Consider the following 22,310-nt stretch of genomic DNA (forward strand, 5'->3'; position numbering starts at 1 on the left):
ATGACCAGCATAGCAGTTTAGGCTAGTATTTTTTTTTTTTCCCAGGGACAGGGTTACATTTCGAATTACACTAAAGTTTGACCGAGAAGTATGAACTTAACATAAAAAGGATCGTGTCACTTAGGTAGGCTATTATACCGCCTCTGTTGACCCTTCTCTTCCTCTTCCTCCTCATCATCATTCATCAGTATCACCGTCATAAAGAATCATGAACACAAATAGCTTGTTTTATTATAGCTCGTATGTGACCAAAGTGATATGTGAAAGTGATGCGATGTCTAATGTCCACTCTCATGTTAGCACGTAGAGCCATCGCACGAAAACTCTAAAAGAGGGCACGAGACAGGAAAACGGTGCACCAGTGAGAGAACGAAGCTGTGACACGAATGATCACACACATGGCTTTATATCGTGTTTTAACCATAATGAGCTTTCAACAGTCGTATGGAATGAGTGAATAAAGGGGAAATACATCAATGTTGTTTACTAATGTGTGTTTGCACTCGGTGTCTGTTTAGTGTGTGTGTTGGGATTGTTCCGAAGCGTATGTCACTCGCACTCTTTTCTCGACGGCGTCTCTATATCGATAACTCACACCTCCTGTTGATCTAATGAATTATAGTGCACACTTCTTCTGTAACTACTGTATGTTTTGCGTGTTTTATGGATGTCTGGGACATTATGAAGATGTGGTTTTAATCTCTCTATCTCGGAACCGTGCCGAAATGTTTTCGCGCAGTCTGAGTGGCTGTCTCGGGCTGTCACTCAAGCGTGCGGGCCAATCACAACTGTCCTTACATGAAAACTATATTTTCACTCACTGCATGTACAGTAGACTGTATGTTGCAAAATAACACACACAAAATTATTAAAGTGAACAGAGAAGACACCATCGAAGAGGAGGGAGAGGTGGACCACGTCGTGTTAAGTCACTTTGGGGGCCTGTTGCAGGTAAGTGGCGACGCACATGGACTGTAGACTTTATTTTACCAGCGCGACGCCGATCTGACACTAATATACAACATCCAGGAAGCTCTATAGATAGTGGATCTGTGATCAGAAAAGCATTCCCAGCATGGTGGTGTTATCCTTTAGAAGTAGGTGCTTGTAAATCAATTAAATGCAGCGCAAAAGTTAAGGCAGAATGGCTCGACTTAAACCCTGATGATAAATCCGGTTTAAAATGAATAGTGTGTTTTCAAACACGGTGACTGATCTAAGCTGCTTTGTGCCATCTTCATACCAGCTATCCGTCGTTCATACCAGTTTAAGATGGTCAGACAGGTTTTTGCAACATTTCTAGTCTAGTCTAAGATAATTAGACCAACAGCAAGAAAGATACAGTCAGTTGGACTGTTTACATCTGCATCTGTTACAACATTGCTAGCTGGTCTAAGTTGGTCAATAAACTGTTGATCCAGCAAAAAACAGCTACCAGCTGGCCATATGAGTTGGTCAAGCAGGGTTTTTTTTGGAACCATCAACCAGCTAATTATGAAAATGATAATATTACATGTATAGTCAAGTCTTTCCACATTCTCCACAACAGCTCCGCACTGTGCACAAATTAACTAGCAGCAGTAACTGTTTTATAGCTGATGGTCAAACTTATACGAGCAACAAACCAGCTATAAGTCATTATTATCAGCTAAAGGTGGTCAAGCAGGTTTTTGCAACACGTTAACATTTCTAGCTGGTCCAAGATGAACATTAAGCTGGTAGACCAGCAACAGCTTCCAGTTGGTCATGTTTGGGGGTTTTTGGAACCATATTATTGGGAATCCAGCTAATTATAATAATGATGATACATTCAAGTCAGTCCAAAACAGCAACAAACTGTGCACAAACTAACTAGATGTGTTTTGAGCATGATAGACAGTTTCTTGCTGCTATAAGATCGTAATTGAACTCTTTAACCAGCAACAAACAAGCTACCAGCTGACCAGCTGGTAATGTGAAGTTGTTTTTTTAGAACCTGATTACTGGTCAACCAGCTAATTATGATAATTATATAATCAAGTCAGCCAAAATATCCAATAACTGCACAAACTAAATACCTGCTGAAAAAAAAAACCTGGCTAAACCAGCCTAAGGTGGCTGGCTGATCTCGTCTGGTTTAAGGAACATGGTTTCTAGTTTCTAGCTGATATACCGTAAGATATTCATTAAGCTCTTTAAACAGCAAGAAACCAGTGACCGGCTGGTCATGTGAGGTGGTCAAGCTGGTTTTTGGAGCATGATAACTGGTCAACAGCTTGTTGTGACGATGAGAAGACAACAGTCAGTCCAGAACAGCCACAAACTGCATGAAGTAGATGTGTTTGGGAGCAAGATTCTAGTGAGGTTTCTGTATCTTTTCTGATTCTGTGATGGTCGTAATCCAGCAGAAAACCACCTACCAGCCAGTCATAAGGTGGTCGAGCTTATTTCTGGTCGACCAGCTGGAACGCAGCTAACATGTTATAAAACACTGATAAATCACATGTATCATATTAGACTAAATTTCCCAAATGGACACCGCTTGGGATGATGATGATGATGATGATGTGACACGGTAGGCCAGTGAGTCCAGCGCTGTGATCATCCACACACTGTGCACACGGGCTTCAGAACAGCAGTCAGTGGGGACACTTGAACGCACGGAGGGGGAGGAGGGCTGCGAGAGAAAACAAGCCGAGAAAATTGTTCGTCTGAAACGAAAGTACCATCATCTAAGTGCCATTTGGGCCCAACCGTTATTCGTTTTCGGAGTGATCGGAGCGATTGTGATGTAGTTTGTCGACTTCATGCTGCGGTGTTGCTCCTTTCCAAGCATCCGGTAAAAATAATATAAGTGTCTGTGGGGCTACTGTACGGACGGCCAGTGCAGAACTGTTCTGATGTGTCAATAAGTTTGAGGCTGGAATGAGAAGGCCCTGGCGTTTCGACCGGATTTCAGGGGTAAGTTTGCGTTCACAGATGCCGCGATGACTGAAAACTTAAAGACATATTTTTGTGTGCGAACAGCCCCGAGTTCCGATTGATCGGGAGCTCGCGCTTAGACAGTGCGAAATTCGTGCCAGTTTGTTGTGCTTCGGCATAAACAACTTTGGCGTTCGGCGTGTTTGACACCTGCTCTCACCGAACATCAAGGTTTCTTTTAAATCCACGACGATTTAACATGTACGACCGACCGTGCGATTATTGCATATGGGTCTGCTAATGACACGTTCAGGCGAGCTAGAGCAATCGCGCATCACAGGGGCTAGCAGGCTAGCCAGCTACTTTTATTCTATCTTACTAAACGGAGCGAGAAACCCGAGCACAAAACCTTCTCATCTGAAAAGTCTGCCCCGAAAACCCCTAGTTTAAGTAATGAAAGCTCGTGGAGGGGGATCTGTCTCTGAAAATGCCCTGGCGGAGTTTGACAGGAGTGAGATTTATACTTCCATCTTCCCCAAAGCAAGATGGACTCTCGGCTGTCTGTCTTGTCAGAGACCAGTTCGACATTTTGCACCGAGATGCAAACCCAGCACAGTTCAAATAAAGGGTCAAATGAGTTTTGAAAAGAGCCCGATGGCTTAAATAATCGGAGGGTATCGTCATCATGGTGCTTTGTGGAGTTCTTGATTCGGTGATCAAGAGTTGTGCAAAGACACACACACACTCGGAGAGTGCACCGCTCTCAGGCTGTACCTGAAAACTAAACGCTGCCTGCAATACTGTATATACCGTCCATCCACTCGACGAAAACTGTGTCGGATGTGCTTTAAAAAGACCTACGTGATCGAGCCGAATTATGGCAAGCCTCTTTAACAGTTGTTACAGCTTGCATAATATTTGTAATTAATATTACAAAGGTCGTGTGTTTAGATTCACAGGTAACTGTTCATTAAATGCATATGCCAATAAAATGGTGTTCACCCTGCCAAAGATCTACAGTGGAAGAGCAACGGGAAGTCATTCATTCAATGAGCGTTGATGACCATTGGTGATGGGAAAAGTTGAGAGCTTAATTTTATGCAAAGGAGCAACTTTGCAATGCACTGACTACCAGTAGGAGTTTGGAGTAGGACCACCGACTGGAAACCAACAGTAGCCTACAGCAACTCGGTGACCTTCAGCAATTCAAGCGCTCTCAGTGTCAATGACCTGTGATCATATTCAGCGACTCATCAAAGTTGAAAAAAAAAAAAACGAAATGAAACAATGGCGACATATCTTTTTCTTCCGTAATGTAATGTACATCGCAAAAGAGAAATGGATGGATGGGGAGTTGGTTTTAGGGCTGTCGCTTTTGTAAAAATTTCGATTTTTAAGACATAAGTGTTCTTTGAATTGATTGTAAAATCGATTTTCCATGTAAAAAAAAAAAAAAGACATTTCCGTTTTTAACCCCAAAAAACGGACGAACGCAAAGAGTTTGCCGGAAAGCACAAGTCAGCAATGTTTCATATTTATTGGCATGAAGTTTCCTGCAGTATAACAAACAGCAACAGGAGTGCAACATTCTCGAAAAAAAATATATGCAGAGTGGACTGCTGCCATAACATAAATGAAAAACATAAATGAAAAACATTACTGCAGGCTTCAGCCTGGCTGCATTTATGATTTAGGCAATTCAAAAATCTCCACATTTATTTTAAATAATGATTTAATCCATTTCAAACAACTGTTCAAAAATGAAACTTTAAATGGACTTACTTGAAGTTGAGAACAGGCCATGTGTGTTTTTTATTGAACGTAACCGACAACTGGGCTAGGCAGGACTAGGCAGGCATAATGAAATGCGCAAAAAGGCTAGACCCATTACAAACTATTGGACAGGTAATGTTAAACAAGTCGATCAACATTTTCGGGGTCCAGGGCAGAGCGTTTTTTATTCACTATATGTCCAGCTGTTGAGAAGACGTGCTCTGACCGCACTGATGTCCCAGGGACAACTACTTCATTGCCAGCTGCGCAAGGTGGGGGTATTTCGTACTGCCAATCTTCTACCACGAAAGCGGGTCGCTGTCAGCTGGCAATGGTGGCTCCATTTCATAACTCATCATGACGTTGTCCTCCATTTTCTTTGAAAACACTAGATGCAGCATTTGAAACCATGAAACTATAGATGCGTAAAATTGCTGGGTATTTTCTGTCTAGCTTTCGCAAGGCCTACTCCACTTTCGGAATTCTTTATTTTCTTTTTCTGCTTGTTTGTGAGTTTTGTTACATCTATGATTTGTTTAATTCTTTTAAAATTAATAGTGTGATTTGGTTAAAATCAATTCCCTATTTTCATTTTTTTTTTTTACTTTTTTTGGTTTGAGGGGTTGAATTTAAGCGGACTAAATGATTGGAGAAATCCAAAATATGTCTCCGGAGAGAAATATGCCGTTTTGATGAACAATCCAGTTATGGTATTTTAATTGAACATTACGAGGTCAGAAATGTGCATACAAATTGTTTACAATAAGATCTATAACATGCATCTAGAAAGAGTGAATTTTTATTTCATGCCAGCTTCAATTTAATGTCTCGTTAGCTAGCGTGCATCTGCAAGATGGGTGCCAGTTAATCTTTAAAGACAGCTAATTTCAGTTTCTAGGGCTGGGTATCGATTCAGATGTTCCAGATCGATTCGATTTCGATTCACAAGCTCTCAAATCGATTCGATTCTCGATTCGATTTCGATTTTCGATTCGATTTTCTATCAGAGCTGTAATCGGGCCTTAAAAGTTAAGCCCGACACGTACATTCTGATTGACAGCTTTTTAAAAGCCCGAACCCATTTACAACCCGACATTATTCAAATGTATGCAGCACACAGCTCTTTTGCCTTTTGTCAGGAATGATTCATTTATACATGGTTTAACATAATTTATACATGACTAACGTAATAGGCCACTTGGAAGTTTGAACAAAGAAATAAAATAAGTCCTCTGTAACATCTTAACATCTCAGCACTCTATAGCCCTAGGTATAGGCTCATTTAGCATATAAATAGGCCAACGCACCAATAAAAACAAGTCTTTCTTAAAAAATTTAATTAAGATAAATTATAAATTAAGATGGGTAATTGGCAATAACGAAATGAATTAAGATAAAGGCTCTGCCGGATTTGCTTCGCCATAGCAGCTGACATAATAAAATAATAATGCCAACATTAGCTTATATAGCCTACTCTGGCTACATTATGCATTTAAGACTCAAATAATATTTAGTTATTATTTGAAAAACATGTACTCACCAAGATTAGGTAAGTGTTTTTGTGGAGGAAAATGATTGAATCCACTGTAGATGTCTTCAGCGCGCTCCTGCGCTCACTGATGGTGCGTCATTATTCACTCATTATTCTCATTATAAACAAGGTCAAAACTTTTCCAAACCTCAGACTTTGCTTTAGTTGCTGGTGCTACCAAAACGTAATCGTTAGAAGCAAGCCTCCGTTTCAACTACTCAGCATACATTTTCGCATCTTTCTCGCGCTAATCGAAACACATTACATGACTGCTCATTTACTGCACAAGCCCGAGCCCGGCCCGATTTGTTCAATTGGCAATGGGCTTCTTCACACTGCCTGAACATGTGCAATTGTGCTTTTGAAGACAACTGACCACGCGCACCTGTCCGTGCGGTTGTCTGCTCAGACTCGGTACACACTCTCCGATGGCGATGTTTACATAAAGCCTGCATAGCGGTCCATAGCGGACTCGCGGACGCAGAAAGTATAAGAGGCTTCAAGATGCAGTCTGTAAGATGCGAACGGGAGCATGACCTGACGCACATTGCAGAAAATGTGTTCAGCATATGGTGAGCCACGTTTGAATTCGTGAAGGAACCACTGCTTTATACTGAATGAATGAATCATAGGTTCGTTGGTAACATCGCACAAGGCACATAAGAGGGTGACATCTAGTGGAGAAGATTTGTAATTAGATTAACGCTAATCTTACGTTCAATGTCTGTGGAAATAAATCTGGAAAAAAAATCGATGCATGGCCTTTGAGAATCGATTTTGAATCGACCACATTTTAAAAAACGATTAATCGAAAAATCTATTTTTTTACCCAGCCCTAGTTGTTTCTGACCCCAGGGATGATTTAAGGATTAATTTAAAAATGTGTTGTATGACAATTAATTGTGTGTGTGGGCCCATATAGCCTTCCGTTTGTGGTCTTGGCATAGATTGCTGCACTGCTGTATGTTGACGCACAGAATGACTTTAAATAACATTTTAGCAGTAGTGACGTTCATTACAATGTAAGATCAACCAGAAGTAAGAATGGCTACTAACAACCAACCAGTACATCGACTTATGGAATGCAGCTACAAAGTTGCTACTTTATTAATTAGTAGTGAAATATTATTATTCATTAGATACTAGTAATTATTCCAATTAGCTACTGCAAGTATTTTCGACTAAATGTTATAGGAATTTTGGTTCAGATATCAGCTATTTGTTTCTGACTTGTAAATATTCACACTAATTATATATTAAAGCTTTACTAGTAATTATTAAGTTGTTTGTTAAATAGTAGCTACTGTCCCTGTTAGTACTAGCATCTATTAATACAAGTATTTTTTAACAAGTGGCTAAATTATAGATACTAGTGATTGTTGGAATTTAAAGAAGTTAAATTGTTAAATTGAAAAAGATACTTCTAGTCACTATTGGACCATTTACTAGTAATCTGAAAACTGATATCCATTTACTTTATTGCTGCAAGTCATTGTGAGCCTCATTTTTGTACTAGTAACATAAAAAAAATAAGTATTAGTAAATAATACACTTTCTAATGAATAAATATTGCAACAGCTTGCCATAGCTAAAGTAGTTTAATGTATTCAGTGTATGCTGTGAGCTGTCATAACTTTATGCTTCATCAACAACACCGGAGGTCCCACCTTAGTTTGAAGCTGGAGCGGTGCACATATGTCGAACTAATCCACAGTTAAAATGTCACTGACCGATGAAGTCGGACTTGGGGCAGCGTTATTGGGTGCATTTGGCTTTGCTTTTGATGATTTATTCCTGTACTGAGGGCACAGTGTTTTTGTTTCACTTTTTAGGTCATCTTCATCGCATGATACAGCCTGACTGACAGATCCATCCTCATCTTTCAAATACCGTATTTCCATATTCTGTGGCTCTGTAAGTACGCCTTCACTTCATGCCATGTGTTTTTCCCCTTCATCAGTTGTTATATCTATAAAATTCACAGACTAATTGGGATCTGATGCCTTAACATCACTGATCAAACACTCATTACATCACAGATTTTAAGCTTGTGTCTGTACATAATCACCTGTTTATTGAGTTGTGCTCAATCTGAGATAGAATACATATTCATTCTTCAAACTGTTACCAAGCAAAGAGCCAGTTTGTTCAAACATGGTCTATTTTCCTGAATGACTGCATCAATAACAAACTGTACTTTTGATCATCATATAATGGCATATTACATGATGCCATAGCATGTTATTAATTTAACCCTTCTATTGTAATTTGTAAAGAATAGACTGTAAATATCACAGTTTTTGGTATTGGAGCCAAACTCAATGACATTGTCATGAATATCTAAAACAGAAAAAAACAACTTTTCTCATTTTAATCTATTTGTTTTTTATAAAAAAATAACTGTAACTATAAAAAGTGTGCTATCTGATATTTTTGACTTGTATTTCAAAAACAGTTACAACCTTTTGGCCTTGCAGTATGTCAGTTTAAATTGTAATGAAAAAACAAAATTGTAGCTTTAAGTTGTATACGGTTGAATTTCTAATCTAATCAAAATGAATATGGAAATTGTTATAAAATTTGAGATGCCTAAAGTGAATGAATTTAACCAGCATATAAAAAGTTCTTAGACGATTTGTAATACTCCTCAAATTTTCTAAGATTTAACAAGAAGACTATAACAATGATTTTTCTCTATCGTCATATACTTTAAAACCAGAAAAAATATTTTTCTTAATTAATGGGTCTCCAGATCCATTGTACGATTTATGTGTTTTTAAAGGTTTTCCATGCTTGTCAAATTGAACCCGAAGCGGTGAATGCAGTTACTTTATGAATGAAGTTTTTTTTTTTTTTTTATGATAGTCTGATAATGCAATCCTTTAAGTTCACTATTGATATTTACATATGAATACCAAAACTGCTTTTGTTTTCTTAGCCTTTCTTCAATATCAATAACCTTTCAGTCTTTATCAACTGTTGTAGGATTTCATTGCATTCATCAAAAGTGCATCAATAAATTTGTATTATTTCTGCTAGTAAAACCTGAATACTGATTCAGGTAAAGCAGCCTTGTTTACACCTGAGGCGTGGAGCCACAATTCTGGCCTGTATAATTACATTCTGACAGATCAGCCTGTCAAATACAGACGTTGCAATGAGGAACTTTGACTCACTTCTGCTGTGTAAAAGTCCCATTATCCTGTTTCGGATCTATCTTGACATTATTGCATTTTATTTGATCATGAATGCATACCTTTATGAGTTAAAATGTCAATTAAAAATGCATATATTAGCATAGATCCCATAGCTTTAAACAGATTTCTTGGACATGTAACTTTTTAACTGCAAACCGGTTGCAAGTCTGTTTCTTGGTTCAATGATGCTTTGAACTAAGTTTCATTCAAATTTGGGAAAATTAGATATAATTTGTTCATGAAAGTTGCATGACAAGTGCCTGAGAGAACACAAGATTGGAAGATCAGAGAATGCATGCAAACATGATACATGCGGGAAGGCTCTTTATTGTAATGCCAGCATTTTCAGTTTAATTTCATCACATTACCTGAACTGAAAACAAATCGTTCACTTTTCACACAGATTTCCTTTGACAGTAATAATGACTATCATTGGGAACACGATTTCTGCTTAGTTTTTTTAATGTACTGACAATCAAGCCAAAATGTTTTTCTGTGGTGATTAACAACATGCTACGACTGCATTCCTTTAATAGTGATATTAATCTATATTTACATTCTCACAACCATGACTCACAGTCATAGTCGTATTTTTTGGTTGATTATGTGTGGGACTTCTCCTTTAAATTTATGACACAATTTTTTAAATATATATATATTTATCCCCATTTGATAATGTAAGGTCCTGTAATGTCTGTTTCATAGCACTTTATCAGGCCGTCAATCACTAAGAAAGGCTATTCTTAGTGGGCTGAACACACATTAGTGCATGTAGTGACTGGCCGTAAAGAGAGAACTGCTGTCCTGCAAGACTTCTGTCAACATTTACTCGTCTTCCTGTTGTTCCAAACCCACAAGATTTTCTATAGACCAGAAAAGTTGATGAATGTCCTGAACTACTTTGTTACTGATTGCTTTCGTTGTATGGAAAAAGAGCAGCATGAACATCCTCAAAACATCTCCTTTTGTGTGCCAAAGAGGAAAAATGGATTGAAATGACATGACATGAAAACATTTGCTAAATGAATAGATGTAAATGTACATAAGAGTGAATGAATGATTAAGTGAACAATTCATTTACTGTTAAAAATAAGTTAGCAGTCTACTAAAATTAATTATTTTTGCATTTTCATTTTGCTTTTTAAAGAAGATAAATAATCAGTTACAGCTATCTTATTCTATTGACTCTCATTTTTACTCACAAACTTTTCCTCCTTGCCATATTATACTTCCAGGAAATGTATACTCTCACGTTTAGCTTAATTAATTTTGTTTAATCGGTTGTTTCTATTACAGTGACAATATAAAAGCCAGTTATTCAATTAATCAACATATATCCATACAGAGCTTTTTTTTCTATATGCTTAACAGAATAAATTGATCTTTTTACATTGAAATATATAGCTGCTTTTAAATTTAATAATTGTTTGGATCCATGGCATGAAAAAGCATGAAAACCTCTCGGTTAGAGGATATTTACATCTATTGTAACCTGCTTTTTTTGACTTCTCACATTAACAACTGATGAATGAATGTGCAAGACCTTATCTCTTTTCAGCATTTGATCATAACAGTCCTTTAACCAAATTAACAGCAAGAGGGCAGCAGACACCAGCTATGAACAACATTTCAGAAGATGTCTGCTGCTAATGCAATGCATGGATACATTGTACTCCCCAATTCAGAGCAATCCCTGTGTGCAATTGAAAACTGAACACATGATAATTGAGACACGCGAGTTAGGAATCATTCTATGTTAAGTTTCATGATGACGTGAGTGTCATTGTGTGTGTGTGTGTGTGTGTGTGTGTGTGTCTTCCTCTTCCTGTTTGTGTGCATGCATGTGAGATGTGTGTTCTGGTTCTATTGGAGAAGAGAGAGCTGGTGCATGTGAAGGTCACATGTACAGTAGAGCTGCACCGGTGCTGCAGACACAGAAGAACAGTGCTGAGATAGACAGGGAACCCTGTGTCCGCTCTCCCTCAGTGAACAGTCGACAGCGTGCCTGTTTTCCTTGAACTACCACTGCGCACTGGAAGAGACTGCACGTCGAATATGCTCTGAATTAAGGCTCCTTGTTCACACTGATGCATTTATTACATAATTTATGACCCCATCCAAAAAATACAATAATATAGTGTGAGCTTTTCTTATATTCTTCTGATTACAGACAAATTATATTTGCAGTCTCCTCAGAATGCTCTTTCTCTCTCTCTCTCTCTCGTTGTAATCAATTGTACATTTCACCTTTAAATTAACTACCAGGCAATGTAATTATCAATGTTATGGTCTCTTCCTGTCATTTGGTCTATTATGTGTCTTTAACGACCATTAAGGGCCTTGTTTAACCTCTGAAGTTTGCCCTCATCAGGGTCAGCAGCAATATGAAGGGCGGAGGTGGAGGGAAAGAACCTCCGGTGGAAGGAGAAGTCAGCGGAAAGAGGCCCAAACGCAAGTGTCTGCAGTGGCACCCGCTGCTGGCCAAGAAAGCTCCAGACTTCTCCGAGGAAGAGGAGGAGGAGGATGAAGAGGAGCTGGAGAAGGTGAATGATTGAGTGCATTAACGCTAGTGTTTCGCTCATTACAGCAGCTGCTCCTCAAAGACTTGAAGTCTGACTACATGAGGTTAAAATGGGAGTTTATTTATGGCTTGTACAGTTCATGTGTGCTTGTGCTGAGGTCATCTGTATGCGGCGTACTTCTAAACACTGACAAATGAGTTTTTAGGAGATTTAAACCTTTGACCTTTTCGGTCATTTACAATACAGTTCAAAAGTTTGAAGTCAGAAGTTTCTCTTATTCTATGTCCGTACAGTTACTTTTGATCAGTTTCTTTAGTTTTAGATCAACAATTGGATGGTAATGTATATTGAGGGCTGTATAGTATTTGTCCAATAAAATTCTCTTTATAATTAGAATAATCAATATCAAAATAATAATAGCATGTAGCAAATCAGGGTTCATTTCAGCCAGTATTATTTTAACAAAAAAAAAGACTATTAAAATAGACCTTCCTCTTCCACCAATGTTGTTTAAGTTTCAGAAATTCGTCAGTACAGCAATAAACAAATCATCTTCATATTGTCTTTAACGTTGCATCATTATTGAATCAGTTGAGTCAGGTTAAGACTTGTAAAATGTACAAATGCATAGTTTTTTGCGTCAGTTTTTCTTCCACCTCTGCAAGAAAGTATAAAGAAAGTTAAGTGAAATCAAAATGCGTTCTTGTGGTATTTTAATCGAAAATACCTATGTTTTGAAAACCAACAGTAGCAAGAGAAAACCAACAATAGAAACAGCATAATGTCTTCTCTGAGTCATGGGTATGGAATAATGTGCCAGAAGCTAATGTCTTGCATGTTGGTCAGTTATTTTGTAGAGGAAGGACAAAAATCTAACCACCTTTGTAATTTCCTTGTGGTTCATATTTTTCAGTGTTGAATGTTTAATGCAAGGTTTCCCAAATTTCCATTTGTGGCTTAAATTCGGGGGTTCATAAGATGATAAAAATCTAATAATTAAATCACAAATGTGTACAATCATTATTTATTTTTATTTTTTTTTAAAGTAAAACACAGCTAACCAATTGCTGGGTTATTTTAAAGTGATCCATGTTGTTTTATTTTAATATTGTACTGTGGGGAAATATTGCAGCAAAAAATGTATGAATAGGCCTTGCTTTGTCTTAAGAGTCCGAAATTTTTGCATGCGTTTTTTCATATTCAACATCCTTTCCTATCAAAATGCATGCAACGGATCCGAAAGCGCAGAAAAATCGAACCAATCTAAAAACAAATTATGATGGAGCAAAAGTTTCGGAGGCAGTGTGTAAACATGATTGACACAACATGTGGTCGTATCTGTTTTGCAGTGTGCTAATATTTCTTACTGTGCTAAGACCTTTAGTGTAGATTTGTCCACTGCTGCTGTTGAATTTGACCAGGTCTCTGTATCTCTTTCCACTTTTTTGACTTTTCTCCCCAGGAGCCGGTGTTATGTGCAGAGAGCGGAGCACAGGAGGGAGAGTGTGGCGGGATGGAAGATGACAGTGAGGAATACTCCTCTGAACAACGGGCTCGCCGGCCCAATGAACGCCTTTCTGCTGTTCTGCAAGCGACATCGTTCGCTGGTCCGACAGGAGCATCCGCGACTAGACAACCGAGGAGCCACTAAGATCCTGGCAGACTGGTGGGCCGTACTGGACCCAAAGAAAAACAAAAATACACAGACATGCCAAGGAGGTAAAAACCAATCTAAGTGAGGCAGACCACAGACAAACAAAAAATCTTGTTTTTTTTTGTGGTGACCGTGATTAAATATGATAGCTACCATACAATTTACTTGGCATAAAAAGACTAGTCAATTGTTAGAAAGGAAAATAAAAATGCCAACAGCTGACATTAATCTATTATTTAATGGTGTGTTTCTGATTTTATACAGTATAAGGATGCGTTCATGAAGGCTAATCCTGGTTACAAATGGTGTCCTGCCACCAACAAGCCGGTAAAGAGTCCGTCTCACTCCGTGAGTAACGCTCGCCAAGAAAGTCTGGTCTCTTCCATCCAACCCAAGCAAGGATTCTTCACTTGCCAAAAAACAGCCCAAAACTGACAGCACACCCCAGCTCAACTTTGCCATGGCTGGTAAGAACAAAACAAACACTTAAACACATACAATACTGGTTTGTTTAATTGAACAAAATGCAGAAAAGCTGTAATAATATTTCCAGTCCCTCCAGAAAAAACGCGATTATGCGATCGTCTGAGGGGGTCGGCATTTTTTTCAAATACGCCGCTCTTTTGCTGCATAAATTGCCAATTTCAGAAAGCAAAATATGTGGGGTTAGCATGATTTCATAATCCCTGTATTTTCGTTGCAAAAAACATATATATTAGCAGAAAGTTGAAAAAATGTTGCCATTTACTTCACACAAGTAAAGCGCCATTTTCTCCCTATTGCCATGGGAACCTTATGAAGTGACGTAACTACATGACGTGAACATCTCTGCAAACCCCGCGGTGAAACCAGGGTGAAGAGGAGCCAAATTATATTGTGAGAACTTGCGAAACTGAGGTTTGATGAAATAGAGAAAAAAAGGTGATTCCCCAACACCCCCTTCTCACTAGGCTACTAACACTGTTGTAGTTTCATTCAGAAGTTGATGCAACTTTACAGTTGTAAGATTGGACATTTTTGTTACAGAACAGTACCAAAAACTTACAGTTGTAATTATATTCGTATTATGTAAAATAATTTACGTTGCAGTAAGAGATTGCAACTTAAATATTCTGTGATTTAGTATGCTCGCTTATCATAGGAAGTAATAAGAAATTACTCTTTACATGAAGGTAGTAGCCTAGTGAGAAAAACGGTGTTGAGGGAATCACCTTTTTTTTCTCTTTTTCATCAAACCACAGTTTTTGCAAGTTCACGCAATTTCATTGCATAAAATTGCAAAAAATATTTCCGCATTTTCCATCGCATTTTTTAAGATATGTGCCGCAAAATCCGCGTTTTTCTGGAGGTATTTCACAATAGTACTATTTTTTGTATATATTACTTTTTAAAAACATCTTTTAAAATGTAATTTACTCCCGTGATGGCAGAGCTGAAATTTCAGTAGCCATTACTTCAGTCTTCCGTTTCGTGATCCTTCAGAAATCATTCTGATATAGTGCTCAAGAAGCAGTTTTCATTATCATGAGGTTGAAAACGAGTGCTGCCTAATAATTTTTTTGTGGAACTGTGTTTTTTTCGTCATTACTGAATAAAAGTTTTATTTTATTTATTTATTTTTTATAAAAAAATATTTACAACTATTGAATGGTAGTGTCTCTACGTCACAGGTTGTTTAACTGTATTAGTTCAGCATTTCTTAACATCTTTTTCCTTTGCTGTGTTTTTTAGATCGCCAATAAGAATGGGCGGTCCTGAGCATGCTGCTGTTTAGACCGGGAGCATGCGCTGACCTGCCAGAGAGGTACAGTAACATCATTTTAATACATATGACAAATACAGATTCAGGCTAAAGCACAAACGTTTATCAAATCAAGACATCCAAGACCTATTTTTGAATCCAAACTTAAGGACTGTGTGGACTGTTTGATTAATTCTAATTTTATTATCGGCCATAATGAAAACAAGTTATAGTCTTGGTAAATATTGGCCAATTTTGAATAATTTAAAATAAATTATTTGAATATCAGTGCATTCCCATAATATCCAAATTCATGTAGTTCATATGGCAAGACCCTCATATGCAGATCAGAACAGCCTCTAAAAACACAATTACAATCACAGTACTTAACAATTTAGAAATGGGTTACAGTGGTAATTGCATATTAAGCAATATGCAGATTTTGCAGTAGAAACACATGCAATGCAACAATAGTCAAGTTAAATGAGTTTTTAGAACCAGGAACCCAAAGAAGAGGGAAATAACAGTTATTAGTCTAGATCCATATCCTCATATCTTGATGAGCTTGAGACAAATCGACATCATTCTGTACTTACGGCAGACCTCTGTTATAATGAGCACATGAATCAGTGCTCATGTAAATAGACTGTGACAGGCCCATCTCCATGGATAACGGCAGCCGCAGCGGGCTGTGACTAAACAGACTGGGATGACTGTTTTGGGCCCCAAACTGGGTTTGTGTGCCATTAGGAGGTGCATAGACTTCATAAATTGTAGAGCTTTATGAGCCATTGAAGAACCGTAGGCCTATTGTGTGTGTGTGGTGTTTTCCCTGTGGTTCCTCAGACTCTCACCCTGTTAATCCTCTGTAAATTCCATTTTCCTGCCACTAAGTGATCCTAATTGCCTTCAGCGCAGTACATTTGTCACTGAAGAGGGCCACGGGAGGTTTATACAAAACAAAAGGCAATGCCTCGTTGTTTTGTGGCCAGATCACATTAGATCATCTGTTTGGTCTTATTTGAGGAGCCAGGGCTGAATTCTCTACCTGTTGACTGTCCATGTTTAACCAGAAACCGTCTTCTGAATCTCAAACACAGGTTGATCTACAGCGGACTGTGTCTGGCATTAGTGCACTTCAAATCGTATCAAATCACTGATAAATTGAGAGTAACACCATGTTGAAGTTGCTTCATGTCGACAGTCTTCTCTTTCTAGTTTTTTGTGCTGCATAGTTAAATCATGTGTGAATTTATTTCTATTAATTGAATGTACTATGCATTCAGATATCCTTAAGTGTTACATAAAAGCTAGTATGTGATATTTCTGGTGCCCAATGAAAGGCAGTACAATTTTTTTTTATAGATAACAAATTTTGTTGTATATATATATATATATATATATATATATATATATATATATATATTGTAATGCATAAGTTTGCAGTTATTAAGGTTAATAAATTAATGCTTTTTTCTGCAAAGACACACTAACTGTTGCTTATGTTTAGTTTCTGGGTGATGTGCAGTGGTTTCCAGCATAGACACCTCAAGATGTCTGTCATTTCCTGTTTAGAATAATTTATAGCAATTTTTATTTTTTTATTTTATTGAATTTCCCTGTGGCTTTTTCCTCAAGCTGTCAACAGAGGGAGGTGTTGTGTTGTAAATGTCAGTGGTCATTTCAAAGACGATGTGGATTCACTGTTGTTTACGTTTGTGGTTTTGTTCAGCTTTAATGATTTAATATTTTTTATGCTTTCATTTTAGATGTCCTCCAGCTCTTCCCAGACAGGAGGCACAGATGTTGCTAAGCACACTGGGAAATCAGCCCTTTTCCAGCTGGCTGAGGTGAGACCACCTGAAGACTTGTCAGTCCTTAACAACAGAGCCTTAAAACCCTCCTTAGTAGTGAGACGCCTCAGATGATGGTTAGATGTGTACATCCAAATGACATGCTTAAAGCTCTGAATGTATTTTGTTTTTACTCTTTCCCCTTAGATTTCTTCCAGTCCTGGACAGCCAGCTGGGGGAAGTATGAAAGCTGAGGACACAAGCTCTCTCACACATGTAGAGGTGAGGGTTTTGGACTCTTTAAGTGAAACGTGTGGAAGATCTCCATTACCTTTTGAATTTAAAATTATTTCTGAGCACTTATTCAGTTCAATTTAATGTCCTTCTTAGGCCTCTGGACCATCTCAGCCAAGTTCGCCAGACCTACCTAAGAGTTGTGTTAAATCACCCTTGTTTCAGCTGGCGGAGGTACAGTTGAACTCTCCTAGAGATCCTGAATGTCCTTTGACCCACCTTAGATCTCTCACAGTGCAGTACCAATCATGCTATGCTATGAAGCAATTATTTTTAAATTCATTATGTGTTTTTTCACAGTGGTGTAGTCTAAGTGATACGCAGGTATACACCTTATATCCACTAAGACGGGTCAAGGGTTCACATGGTCCATTAGCGATATCCTCACAGGTAGCCCATCTGTGAGTGATAGTGTTCTTTTGGTCCCCCTGTCAGTGGCGTAGCACAAAATCATGGGGAGATTTGTCACTGTTACATTACATCGCGAAATTGGAAATATTTTTTTAAACCATGATGGCTGATATTATGCAGAGTGCAAACTTAGCGCAAGAGTTATGCCGGTGAATGTCTTAATCTCAACAATTAATACAAAGTGAAAGTATAAAAAGTATGAACTGGACTACATTAATTGAAAATGCCAAATCCCCTTAAATATTGCCACTTTTTGATGCTTTTGACAAAATATCTTGTTATTTGGCACATGATACGATGCAACCCAGTGCAGGGAGGTTATCGCGGGGGCCCCGTTGTGCGTGGGGACCATCAAGTGCAGGCCTGGTGCGATCACACCTATTGCACCACCCTAAAGACGGCCCGGTGATGCGCTTTCGCAAGGATGCCCCATAACCCGATCGGAGCTGTGACATATCAGTCATCTGTCCCTAGTGTCTTTCACACTGGCCTCGGGCCATCAGACAGTCACTACCTGACCTGGTCACAATCAAATATGTTAGTTTTCCTTGGCTGCATATTGTAGATGTATGCTTTTATTTTTAAACTGAACTGTTTGAAAATGAAAGTACATGAGGCCAGTTGAAAGATTTCTTATCCCATGGCTCCCTCTAGTGGACTGCAATTGTTTTTTACAGGGGGCATTTTTGCTCAGCCAATGCAAGTCTATGGGAAATTTTGGATTTTCATATTTTTTTTTTGGATCCTTTTTCAGATGATGAAAAATGACGAGAGAGATGGAAACTTCTGGCCAGCCTTGTGGACTGGACGTCAGGCTAGGAAATTTTAAAACAGGCACTCTTCAATGTGCATTAAAAATTGTCAGCTGATAAAACTGGATCTCATTCTTATAACATCTAAGGATAAATGTAGCTCTTAACTGGCTGAGTTCAACAATAGAAATTCAGTCCAGTCTCTCCAGCTGTAAATGTCAATGGCTGTTAAAGTTATTGCTTATAATAAACTGACATGTTGATATCACACAAGTAGTTTTTCAGAATGCGCTCCGTTACAAACTGTATGCAATAGTGAGTGTGGTGTTGATTATGGGGTGTTGCTCTGGGACATGCGAGTATGAGGCTGGGTGGGAAAAATCACAGTATATTCACTACAGAATGCAAGACTATACCACTGGTTGTTCACATTGATGCACATATATTTTGCCAACAGTGACCACAGCAGAAACCTTTATTTACTCATAGATTCCCAATAAAATTACACATTTCTGCTTTTGCTGATGTATAACCTTCTAGAACACCAACTTCCTCCATCCAGGCAGCCATTTTGATACTCCTGCACTTCTCGTCATTGCTTTTTTTTTTTTTCATAATTTCTCTTCATTGTCATTAACTGGCATGGCCCTCTGCAGATTTATTTTGGTTTGAAGAAGAATTTGAGCAGTTTGCACTTTCTGTTCTTAAATTGTGGCACAAAATGTGACTGCATGTGACATAAGACTGGTTATAATAGGCAGTTTGTTTTTTACTGTTAACTGAAACGAAAACAATTTCTGTAATGTAAAGCTGAAAAAACAATTGAACTTAAAATACTTGAGCGAAAATTAAAAAAGTTGCTTTGGCTGCTGACTGGAACAAGTTTAAATTGAGATACCAAAAATAATAAAAATTTTATACAAATAAATTAAATACAGAAATATTAAATATAGAAAAACCAGAAATATTAAAATATTACAAATAAAACTTACATTTTAAAAACTAAATCTAACTTACAAAATTACTAAAACAAATAAAAATGTAAATTAAAACAGGAAAAAGCATTATTCACTGTCTAATTTTACTTAATATGCCATCATAAAATTGTAATTTAAATCAGAATTGTATTCCTCTCTGTGGGTACATTTTCTAATGAATTGTCAGGACCATTTCCCATTCCTCTGTTTATAGCTTGATATGTGTGTTTTGTGTGTCTCTGCAGCAGATCTCCTCCAGTAGGTCTCAGTCAGCATCTGAGGGGAGGCAGTGCGGCCAGTCGGCTCTTTTCCAGCTCGCTGAGGTACTTCACCAACCCACAAACACCACAATCACTGCTCCGGGTTACACAAAGATACAAAACAGGAGGGATTTTATTCAATCAGACAGTATTTGATGGTATAATGCAGAATTAAAGCTCTTTGAGGCATTGGCTGGTGTTGACCGGTTGGCACGGACAATGGCAGGCAATGTTATGTAATAAATCCTAGGAGAGCGTTTATGCGTAGTCTGCCACCTGGTGGGTGTTTATATATCTAAAATCCACCAATTAAACACTTGAATTCAAGAGGCATTTGCTGAAAATGAATTCATCTTTTTAAAGGAGGTTAAGATGTTTTATTTGGAAGCCTTGATAGCCTGTTACACGTTAATCATTTTTCTATAAGCTGATGTCCTTCTGTGTGTATAGATGTGTTTGGCCTCTGAGGCTGACAAGATGGAAGCTGGATCGTCGCAGCCCTCTGGTGGTTCCTCCTCACTCTGTGCTCAGCACGGCTCAAGTAGCACAGACATCACAGAACACCAAGAGCAGGCGGATGCTCCTGAACTTCCTCTCACCACACCATCATCATCCTCATCATCTTCCTCTACCTCTGGCTCCACCTCGTCATCTCCTACTGACACCACCCCATCGGATCAAAGTCCATGTAAGACGCTGAAGAAGAAGAAAAAGAAGAAAACAAATAAAGACTCGGACGAAAATCCTGCATCGCCCAAAAAGGCAAAGAAGCGCCATTCGCCAGAGTCGGACCTGGACAGTGTGATGTTCACCATCGAAGCGGTAGCAAAAGGTGCTTGGGGCTTGGAAGAAACACCCAGGAGAAATCTCATCCCTCAAGTAGCGAGGGCAGCCCCACAATGGACCAATCTCCAGCTGTGAAGAAGAAAGCAAAATCTAAACCGAAAAAACAGCTGAAATTTAAAGACGACAGTGCGGAAGAAGAGGAAGAATGGGACGTAGAAACCAATAAACCACAGGACGAAGAGATGAAAACTGAGGAAGCTCCTCTGACCCCTAAAGCGGAGAGTGAGAATGAGCAAGACATGAAGGTGAGACACCTAGTGGTGTGGAGGACATGGCACCACACTGCTCTCCTCCTCGACCTACAGAACTAGAGGAGGAGAAAGACACAGACACCAAACCACCTCAAACCAGTCCGGAAGATAAAGAGCCAGAGGTTAAGCCGGAGACCTGTGGGTCCAGGAAGTCTGAGAGAAGCTGTAAAGGAGCGCTTTATATAAGACTCTGGTTTCCGAAGGGATGCTTACATCGCTGAGAGCAAATGTGGACAGAGGTAACGCACACACACACACACAAATTTTCCCACGTTCCTTTTCTGTTTGTTGATTTTGTCATAGGAACCAAGTGATAAGATTTGAAACTCATTACACATTAGTTCCAACTGGTTATGTGGAGCAAATAAAAAATATACTTCCTTGAAACACAAAAATAGCATTTTTGGAAGTGTTTTCTGATGTAATTGGACCTTAGTTCTCCACTGTACGCTAAGGGAAACTTTCAACAACATCAAACCTGAAATGTGTTTTTTTTAACTTATACTGAATATCATTTAACATTTTCACTTAATATGATTCAGCTGGCCTTTATGTCAAATAATTCACATATAACAGGGCTCCAGACTGCGATCAAATAGCCACATTTTGCAATCATTTTTCCTTTTGGTGTGACTCATTTTTTCTAGAGGTTGCACTGGTGCGATATGATTATATTTAGTATTAATGCACAGGGGATTTAGTTTAACGAACATTCAGTCAGTCTGTTTTCACTTCCCCTCCCCTGCTCTTCCATCACCCTCTCATGTTAACCCCACTCACTCAGCCTGATTTATACTTGCCGTGTCAGCATGACATTGAAAGTGCGGGCAGCAAAAATGACACAAATATTGAGTAAACAAATGTTTCCAAGCTAAGCTAAAGTAAAAGACTGCTTCTTAAACCAATTTTTAACCAATGCTGGCATTCTTGTGGGGGGGGGGGGGGGGGGAGCATGCATGGATACCAACAACCAGTTTAGTTTTATTTTTATTTGTGTTTTCATTTTGAATTGAATTGAATTTTGAAAAGCTTGTTGGTATCTTTGCTGATTACCTCACGTTACGCTATGGAGGCTCTCTTTTATTAATTTTTTATGTGATTCCTCAATGTTTGCAAAACGTTCTGTAATTGATTAGTCAAGATATAATACAGCACATGGTGTATGCCATGCCTCATCTTATTCGTTTTGTTAATAAACGTTTTGTAAGCTAGTTTGTCATTGTACCTTACTGTTTTATTGATAACAGGATCACGAATTTGAAAGTGAAAGCACCCGAAGCCCGGCTTATAAAATAGCAAAACTCCCCTTCACAAAATTGAAATCACAAATAATACTGCTAATGAAAAAGAACAGGTAGAATGTTAACCACTATGTGTGTGTGTGTGTGTGTGTGTGTGTGTGTGTGT

At 38.4% G+C, this 22,310-nt stretch overlaps 1 pseudogene; it reads left to right on the forward strand.

Moving 5' to 3' along the window:
• The first annotated feature begins 2,595 nt into the window (after positions 1 to 2,595).
• On the forward strand, positions 2,596 to 21,142 carry LOC113095386 (HMG box transcription factor BBX-like; annotated as a pseudogene).
• The last annotated feature ends 1,168 nt before the right edge of the window (positions 21,143 to 22,310 follow it).

This window comes from Carassius auratus, unplaced genomic scaffold, assembly GCF_003368295.1.
Source record: "Carassius auratus strain Wakin unplaced genomic scaffold, ASM336829v1 scaf_tig00215706, whole genome shotgun sequence".
Classification (NCBI taxonomy): Eukaryota; Metazoa; Chordata; class Actinopteri; order Cypriniformes; family Cyprinidae; genus Carassius; species Carassius auratus.